Genomic DNA, 8,914 nt, shown 5'->3' on the forward strand with positions numbered 1-8,914 from the left:
ATCCTCTTCCTCGAAGCAGTGAAGGCTATGAGACTGGATGAAACAAACATTAGCAGACGACCAACTATACTGGTAGGGTTCAGTTTTGAGAAGAAGTACACCATAGGAGAAATCGCTCTACCTGTCTACACCAGCGGAGTCAACAAGCAAACCATCTTTCGAGTGCTTGATTGTCCTTCACCATACAACATCATCTTAGGCCGACCTTGGATCCACGACATGCGAGCTGTTCCATCCACATTCTACCAAGCCATCAGGTTTCCAAAGAAATAGAGAGTAAAGGAAATCAAGGGCAACCCCAAGGCGTCTAAAGATTGCTACAAAAACGCCTTCAAAAGCAAAGGTCACGCTTCATAAGAACTATAGTCTCATCCAACCCTTCCGATCGAGCCAGATCAACCATTTATAGAGGAGTTGGATGAAGTATAAATACACTCAGACGACCCCGAAAAGAAGACCCAGATAGGCTCACGCCTCAAGCCCGAAATAAGAGAAAGACTCATAGAATTTCTCAAACAAAACGAGACTGCTTCGCTTGGTCCCACGTAGACATGACAGGAGTCAGCCTAGAGGCAATCGTCCACCACCTCAAAGTAGATCCGGATCACCCCCCAATAAAGCAGAGGCATTAGAAATTCGCACCAAAACGTAACCGGATCATCAGTAAGGAGGTCGACAAATTACTGAATAATGGCCTAATCAGAGAAGTCCACTATCCCGACTGGCTGGCAAACGTGGTGGTCATGAAGAAAAAGAACAAAAAGTGGAAAGTCTGCATAGACTTCACGAATTTAAACAAAGCATACCTTAAAGACTCCTTCTCGTTCCTGCATATCAACATGATGGTCTATGCGACAACAAGCCACGAACTCCTAAGCTTCATGGATGCCTTCTCAGGGTACAATCAAAGTTTGATGCACCCAGACGACCAGGAAAAAACAGTCTTCATTACAGAAAAGGGGACCTACTGCTACAAGGTGATGCCGTTTGGTCTCAAGAACGCCAGGGCTACCTATCAGCGGCTAGTCAACAGGATGCTCGCTGAACACCTTAGAGACAACATGGAAGTGTATATCGACGACATGCTCGTCAACTCCCTCATGGCCGAGCATCACCTCGACCACCTCAACCAGGCATTCAGAGTCCTAAAGAAGTATAACATGAAGCTGAATCCGGTCAAATGCTCGTTCGGGGTTTCATCAAGGAAATTCCTAGGATACATGGTAACTTGGAGTGGGATAAAAGCCAACCCCGACCAAATCCGAGCGATCCTCAACATACCATCACCAACTTGCATCAAAGACGTTCAACGCCTTGCAGGATGAGTAGCCGCCTTGAGCCACTTCATCTCCAGATCCGCCAACAAGTGCCACCATTTCTTCCACACACTCAAGAAATCTAAGAAGTTTGAATGGACCCCTTCCTGCGAGGGAGCATTGCAACAGCTGAAGAGATACCTAACCTTCCCCCTACTACTTTCCAAGCCCAACGATGGGGAAAAGCTTTACACCTATCTGGTGGTTTCAAAGACAGCAATCTCAGTAGTGTTAGTTCGGGAGGATAATACGAAGCAACTACGGGTCTACTATGTAAGCAAGTCACTCCTCGACGTAGAGACATGATACAGTCAATTAGAGAAGCTGACACTCGCCCTCGTCCATGCATCCAGGGAGCTCAGGCCATACTTTCAATGTCATTCCATAGTCGTACTCACCTCCTTCCCACTCAAGAAGATACTACACAAGCCAGAGTTATCAGGCCGACTCACACAATGGACAATAAAGCTTAGCGAGTTCGACATATCCTTCCAACCACGCACCGCCGTCAAATCCTAGGCACTGGTAGACTTTATTGTTGATTTCACCGTGAACACCATCATCCAAGTAGAAAGAGAGTTACTTTGCATGAATAGCGAATCGCCTTCAAAGTGGACTCTCTCAGTAGATGGCTCAAGCAACGTGAACGGAAGCAGGCTCGATATCGTACTTACTACTCCAGAAGGAGACGTCGTCCAACGGGCCATGCGATGTGGCTTCAAATGCACCAATAATGAAGCTGAATACGAGGCTCTCATCGCTGGACTCTCCCTAGCCAAAGAAATCAGAGTAAAGAAGCTGGAGGTAAAGTCCGACTCCTAATCGTGGTCAACCAGCTACAAGGCACTTACCAAGCCTGCGACTCAAAGATGACAGCCTACCTAAACCTGGTCAAAGAATTGCAGACCACTTTCAAAGAATTCTCCATCACCCAAGTCCCAAGAACGGAGAACACCCATGCTGACGCCTTTGCTAACCTCGGCTCAGCCTTTCAATGTTCCTCCCAGTCATCCATCCCTCTGTTATTTCTCCAATGGCCGGCCGACTGGATGGGAGGATCAACGAACAAGTTGTCCGAAGAAGTAATGGACATCAAACTGTCTAATACCTGGATAACTCCAATAGTAAAATACTTGGAACATAATGAGCTCCCAGCCGATAAGAATGAAGCACGTTGCCTGAGAGCGAAAGCTGCCAGGTTCACTATAAACGAGGGCCAGCTCCTTAGGAAGTCATTCTCTAGTCCCTACCTTAAAGGCACAAGCCCATAAGAAGTCAAATGAGTTCTCACCAAACTCCATGAAGGCGAATGTGGAAACCACACCGAGGGACGCAGCCTTGCCCACCGGGTGATCATCGCTGGCTACTATTGGCCAACTATACGCACTGACTTAGCAGCTTATGTGAAAAAGTGTGATAGTTGTCAAAGGTTCGCCCACGTTTCACACCTTCCACCCAAACGACTTAACTCCATTCTCACACCTTGGTCGTTCATGAAGTGGGGAATGGATATAGTCGGAAAGCTCTCGACAACGCCCGAACAGCGAGTCTTTATGTTGGCGGTCACCAACTACTTTAATAAGTGGATCGAAGCTGAAGTACTCACACAAGTTAGAGACAGAGAGATAAAAGCTTTCATCTGGAAGCATATCATCTGCAGGTTTGGGATACCGAAGGAAATCGTCACCTACAATGGATCTCAATTCAACAGTTCACGCTTCAGAGATTTCTACGACATGTGGGAAATCAAGCTTAGCTTCTCTACCCCCCGTAACCCCCAGTCCAACGGCCAGGCTGAATCATCAAATAAAACTATCATGCAGACTTTAAAGAAACGCCTGCAGAAAGCCAAGGGCGCATGGGCAGAGGAACTACCTAGAGTCCTTTGGTCCTACACGACGACAGCCCGCTCATCTACGGGTGAAACTCCTTTCTCCCTCACATATGGATCTGAAGCAGTCATCCTAGCCGAAGTATCAATCGCTTCCATTAGACTTCAATGGGCAGACCGAGAAACTAACAGCCAGAACCTTTGCCACAACCTGGACGTCGTCGATGAACTACATAAGCGGGCAGCCATTTGCAACGCAGTCTATCAACAACAGGCTGCCCGACACTACAACCGCAACGTTCAAATCAGAACTTTCAAAACTGACGATTGGGTCCTCCGTAAGGTCTTTCAAAACACTAGGGAGGTCAACTCTAGCAAGCACAACCCCACTTGGAAGGGTTCCTACAAGATCGCCAAGGAAGTAGGGAAGGGCGCCTACCGACTCCAAACTCCCGAAGGCAAAGACAACAGCAATAGTTGGAATGCATTATTACTTTTAGTTTAACTATTCCATCAACATTTCTGTTTTCTTTTTTTCTGTTTTTAAAAGGATGAGTGGGCCTATCCACCCCCTTCACCATCAGTCGGTCTCATAGCCCGAGAACAATAAAGTATTATTCAGCAATAAAACTATTTACACTTTTGATCGGCCTAGACCGATTCATAAATTTACACCTTCGATCGGCTCAGACCGATTCATAAGTATTACACCTTCAATCGGCTCAAACCGATTCATGAGTATTACACCTTCGATCGGCCCAAACCGATTCATAAGTTTACACCTTTGATCAGCCCAAACCGATTCATAAATTTACACCTTCAATCGGCTCAGACCGATTCATAAGTATTACACCTTCTATTGGCCCATACCGATTCATAAGTATTACACATTCGATCAGCTCAGACCAATCCATAAGGTTACACCTTCAATCGGCCCAGACCGATTCATAAGGTTACATCTTCAATTGGCCCGGACCGATTCATAAGTATTACACGTTCGATCAGCTAAGACCGATTAGTAAGTTTACACCTTCGATCAGCCCAAAGTAATTCATAAATCCACGCCTTCAATCAGCTTAGACCGATTTGTCGATTCACACCTTAGACCGGCCCAAACAATTGATAGATTTACATCTCCGATCGACCCAGACCTAACAGAAGACTCATACTTCCAACCGACGAGTCATCGACCTAACCCACTAGACAGTCCACACGACTCAACCACTTGGCCTTGTCAAAATCACAGCACAAACAGTCGGTTCAACCCCTAGTGCATCTACAAACAAACAAGTAATCAACTCATTCATCCACAAGGAAAGCAGCAAAACAGAATCACAAGTATAATATAAAACAAGCCTTAAGCAGCTATGTACCAAGTACAAAAGTAAAGCACACATGCTAGGGAAGGGCATCGCAGGCCCCCAAAAATACATGAGCAACAATAAAAGCTAAGTATCATTGGTGCGAGTCGTCTCACCCATCTCCGACTCAATCACCCTATCAACGGCCCTAACACCCACCCTTGCAGCCTGGTCGCCCATATCCTCTGTAACCGATTGCCCCTGTTGGCTAACAAGGTCAAACACCTGCTCATCGACCCGCTCCTCCATATGCCCAACTCCTTCCTCCTCTATCATCTCCTGCATGAGCTGGATGTCCTCATCCAGGTTCTAGTGAGAGGTGTTCCCATCCTTGTACTCGAGCATGAGCTTTCCCTTGGCCCTAATGATGGCGTCATCAGCAATGCTCAGGCACTGCTCCTTCAAGGACTCGACCTCCGCAGTCTTCTCAGCCAGCTCTCTCCTCAGCCACTCCAACTCACTCTCGGCCTCCTTCAGACGCTGTTGGCTCTCTTGCTTGGCTTTCTGAGCCGCTACTTCCCTTTGTCGCAAATTGGCATTGGATTTCGTTACATCCTGAATCCTCTTCTCTTGCACCACGATGAATTTCCTCAGGTGTAGGCCGCTGGTGAATGCCTGCATAACAAAACAACTTGGTTAGTATATGACCACAATAAATGCAGTAAAGTAAAACTCTGGCTCATACTTGGAGAGCACGGGAAACCCCCCAGTCAATGGCCATGACCGCACCCATTTGGTTCAAACGAGTCTCGTCCACTGGGAACAAGAATGAGTCGGCCAACTAGCTCATGGAAGCCGCGTCCAAGTAGGTCGACGTAGAAGCTGGGATGCTAAAGGTGATCATGTCTGTCTCCTCATCCAAGACTACCGTTTTGGATGACCCAGCTCCGACCACAGGCTGATGACTTGGTAGGGTTGCCACCACATCCTCCGCACACAAAGGTCCTCCAAAGCCATTAGTAACGTTCATCCGTTCGACATAATTTGGGACGGAGTGATCATGAAATGGTTAAGGACCTCCCATACAAGGCGAGGGATGGGACGCCTTAAACTATCATGGAACCATTTCTCGTAGGCACTTACCCAACCCTTCGTTTCCCAATTGACCCTCTCATACGACCACGACACCCTAATCTCGACTGAATCCGGAATGTGATACATTGTCCGGATCTGTCACACATCATTATCTTTCAGTGAGGGCAGGTAATCCCGGCTCAAGATACCACCACCGAGCAGTTGAGTTCGTCCTCAGGGCCACTACTGGTGGAGGGTGAACTTCCAGAATCATCCATACCATTGGAGTCTTTCCCACTCCCCCTTTACTTGTCTGACTCATCACCCCCCGGGGAAATGCCACTCGGCCTAGAGGCAACCACGTTCACCCTGGTCGGTATACTGACCAGAATGCCCCCACCTTCGGGCATCATCACCATGGTCGAGGCATTCTCGTACTCATCTCCAACCTCTGCATCGGCCCTACTCAAACCGCTGGATCCTGACCTAGACATTGAGCAATCTACTTGCTCACCCTGGGTGATCGAGCTCTCCAATTCGAAGCCTACTCACTGCTAAAGCCTTCCTCACCCCGCACGACTGACCTACTCCCTCTCCAGAACCTAGCACCCTCTAATCTTTACTCACCCCACATGATCGACTTACTTCCTCTCCAGAACATAGCACCATCTAATCTTTACTTGCCCTGCACAACCGACCTACTCCCTCTCCAAAACTTAGCACCGTCTGATCCCTGCTCGACCTAAACTACCAACTGACTCCATATTCAAAACACAGCCGTCTGATGCCACTCGCTCTTAATCACCAACCAGTCAGTCTGAAAGACCGATTGACCCAAAAGGAATATCAGACTTCAAACCCCAGTCGGACACTGCACTTGACTCGGTCAGGCAGACCGAGACGAGCCAAATGAGAAACTTAAATAAATTGACTCCATCTTCTAGATACCCAGAAAAGCCATCGTGAATCTAGAATTTTCTATCATCAACAAAAGTTTTTTTTGGCACCTTCTCTGTTGACCCAAAATTCAAACCTTTTCGAAAACCAAAACATGACAACTCCTAAAAAACTTTCAAAACTTCCCAAAAATCCACCAAACCCACGAAATTCTCCCAAACTTTGCTCAATCTCTCCAAACAACATCGCAGAAACGAAGAAAACACGAAACCAAATAGAAAAGAGCATAAAGGAACGAGTTTTTTATCGTAGAAGTGGCTAAAATCCCGCAATCCTTCAAAGCTGCGAAGAGAACCCAAAACCCAAACAAAAAACACGAAGTGAAAGAGAAATAAAGGAGAAGATGAAACGATCGATCGCCCCACAGGTTTTATCAGCGAAAAGGTGTCAGAATTAACACGTGGCGGCCTACGATTGGTCATCGAGAACCGCGTATTTTGATTTTCCTACCCAAATGCAGAAGACTCCTCGACCATACACGTGTTGCAAAGTAACCATTCGTTCGGCTCACCCTACCAAGCAGAGTCACCGTTGGAATTATTGACTGCCCAGCCTTGGTTCTCCAACCTCATATCAGACATTGCTCAGCAAAGCATGAGCTCCACCACTCAGTCATCTTGATCAAGCGAGCAGGTTTCCCCGATCTGAGTCACATGTACTCTCGTCCACTTAGATTCAACCAACAAGCCTACGACACCACCAAGTCGAGCCTATCGTATACCGGTTGTTGGGAAGTACTAACCGGGCACACCTCCAAGGGTTGCTAATGCACACGCTCACCCGGCCCGCTACACCAAGCCAGGTCACTTCCAGGGGATAACTCACACATCTATTCGTCCCTACACACCAAACGAACCCTGTCATTGGAGGATTCGCACACCTTCTCACTCGGGAGGGCAGACCGACTGAGTCAATTTCGTGCACTTCAAACTCCCCTTCGACTCAGTACATCGGACGAGTCTAACAAGGCCGACTCACTTCTTCACTCGGTCGGGCGCACTGAACACATGCATGACTATGTTTCACTTCGCATGGTACACCGGGGTGCCAAACTCCCCGTCGATAGCAAGGGCTTACATCATTCGTTCTAGGGAACAAAGAAGCAGCACATTCATAAACTCAGCCGATCGGCCACGAAGGCCGACCAGATGCATCTCCAAGCAATGTCTACTCTTTAAGCTAAGCACTCCTTAACTCAAAGAGTGGGGGGCAAACTATTAGGGCCAAAAAATGTCTCGGCCTAGGTAGGCCTGAAGACGAAGACACCTTCAACAAAGCTGAAAAGCTAGGGCCCAATTCCGATGGGGTCCAACTTGGAGTTCCTCAAATGAGGCCCGTCTGGCGCTCCTCCCCAGTCCTCACCATCTGGATCCAAGCCTTCTAATCCTAGGACACCTTCTAAACTTTCGATCAACTTGGAACCCAGAGTCGCCTACGAACGATAGTACTACATGAACTCTACTAAGGAAGTCAAGGGCTATCCCAATTCGTCTAAGGTTTGTATCTTAGGCGTACTGGGACTCCCTTTCCTATGGAGATATGGGAGCCAAAGGCTCCACTCTTTGAGAAGACCACCACTGCAAGTACTCCCAGTCCTACTAGGATTCGAAGAGCGTGTAGTCGCTATTTAAGCAGAGGCCAGCCCTCTCACAAAGGACAGAGACATTACACCTTCAGACCCTGGAGTTCCCACTTGAGAACTTCGCATTATAACCATAGTCACAGTCCCCGACTAGACTTCCGGTAACCTTTTTCTATCTGTAACCCTCACTAAACTAGCCTCACTCAGTCTTGCTGACTTAAGCGTCGGAGTGCCTACGGCAAATACCACCCTGGTGTTTTTCGTCTGCTTCATACTTGTTTTCTTACGTGTGCAGGTGCAGTAGATCGCTAGTGGCCTTAACCTCACGGGATCAGTCCCTCTTTCCGTAATGGTAGATTTTTGCATCTACACCCATCACACTCACATCCTCATGTAAACCAGAACATATACAAACTTTAAAAAATTTGGGTTTGTCTCTATAATAACAAATTAAACAAAGAAAAAAAAATTATAATCATATTGCCTCTCAACACAATAACAAAAATTACCATTTTTGGCTAAAACATACGAACACGGTATAATGCGGCCTAAATAATTTAACTCGATTTGTCACTATCCCCACTAGCAAAAATAAAAGTTCACAAAGGATACAAAATAACAAAAATATGTATATTACACTTGCAATTTCAACAAACAACAAACCTAACTGGAAACCCTATTTTTTTAAGATTAAATCAACTATGAAATACATCCTATAAACCATATCTCAAATGCTTATGTAAACTAGAACATAAACAAAATAACATGTAACCAGAAATGATGAAATAGTAACCCATTTCACAAATTTCAACCCCAATGAGAAAACCTTCTTTTTTTTTTTTTTTTTTTTTTT

Source organism: Pistacia vera, unplaced genomic scaffold (genome assembly GCF_008641045.1).
Source record: "Pistacia vera cultivar Batoury unplaced genomic scaffold, PisVer_v2 Contig671, whole genome shotgun sequence".
In the NCBI taxonomy this organism is placed as follows: Eukaryota; Viridiplantae; Streptophyta; class Magnoliopsida; order Sapindales; family Anacardiaceae; genus Pistacia; species Pistacia vera.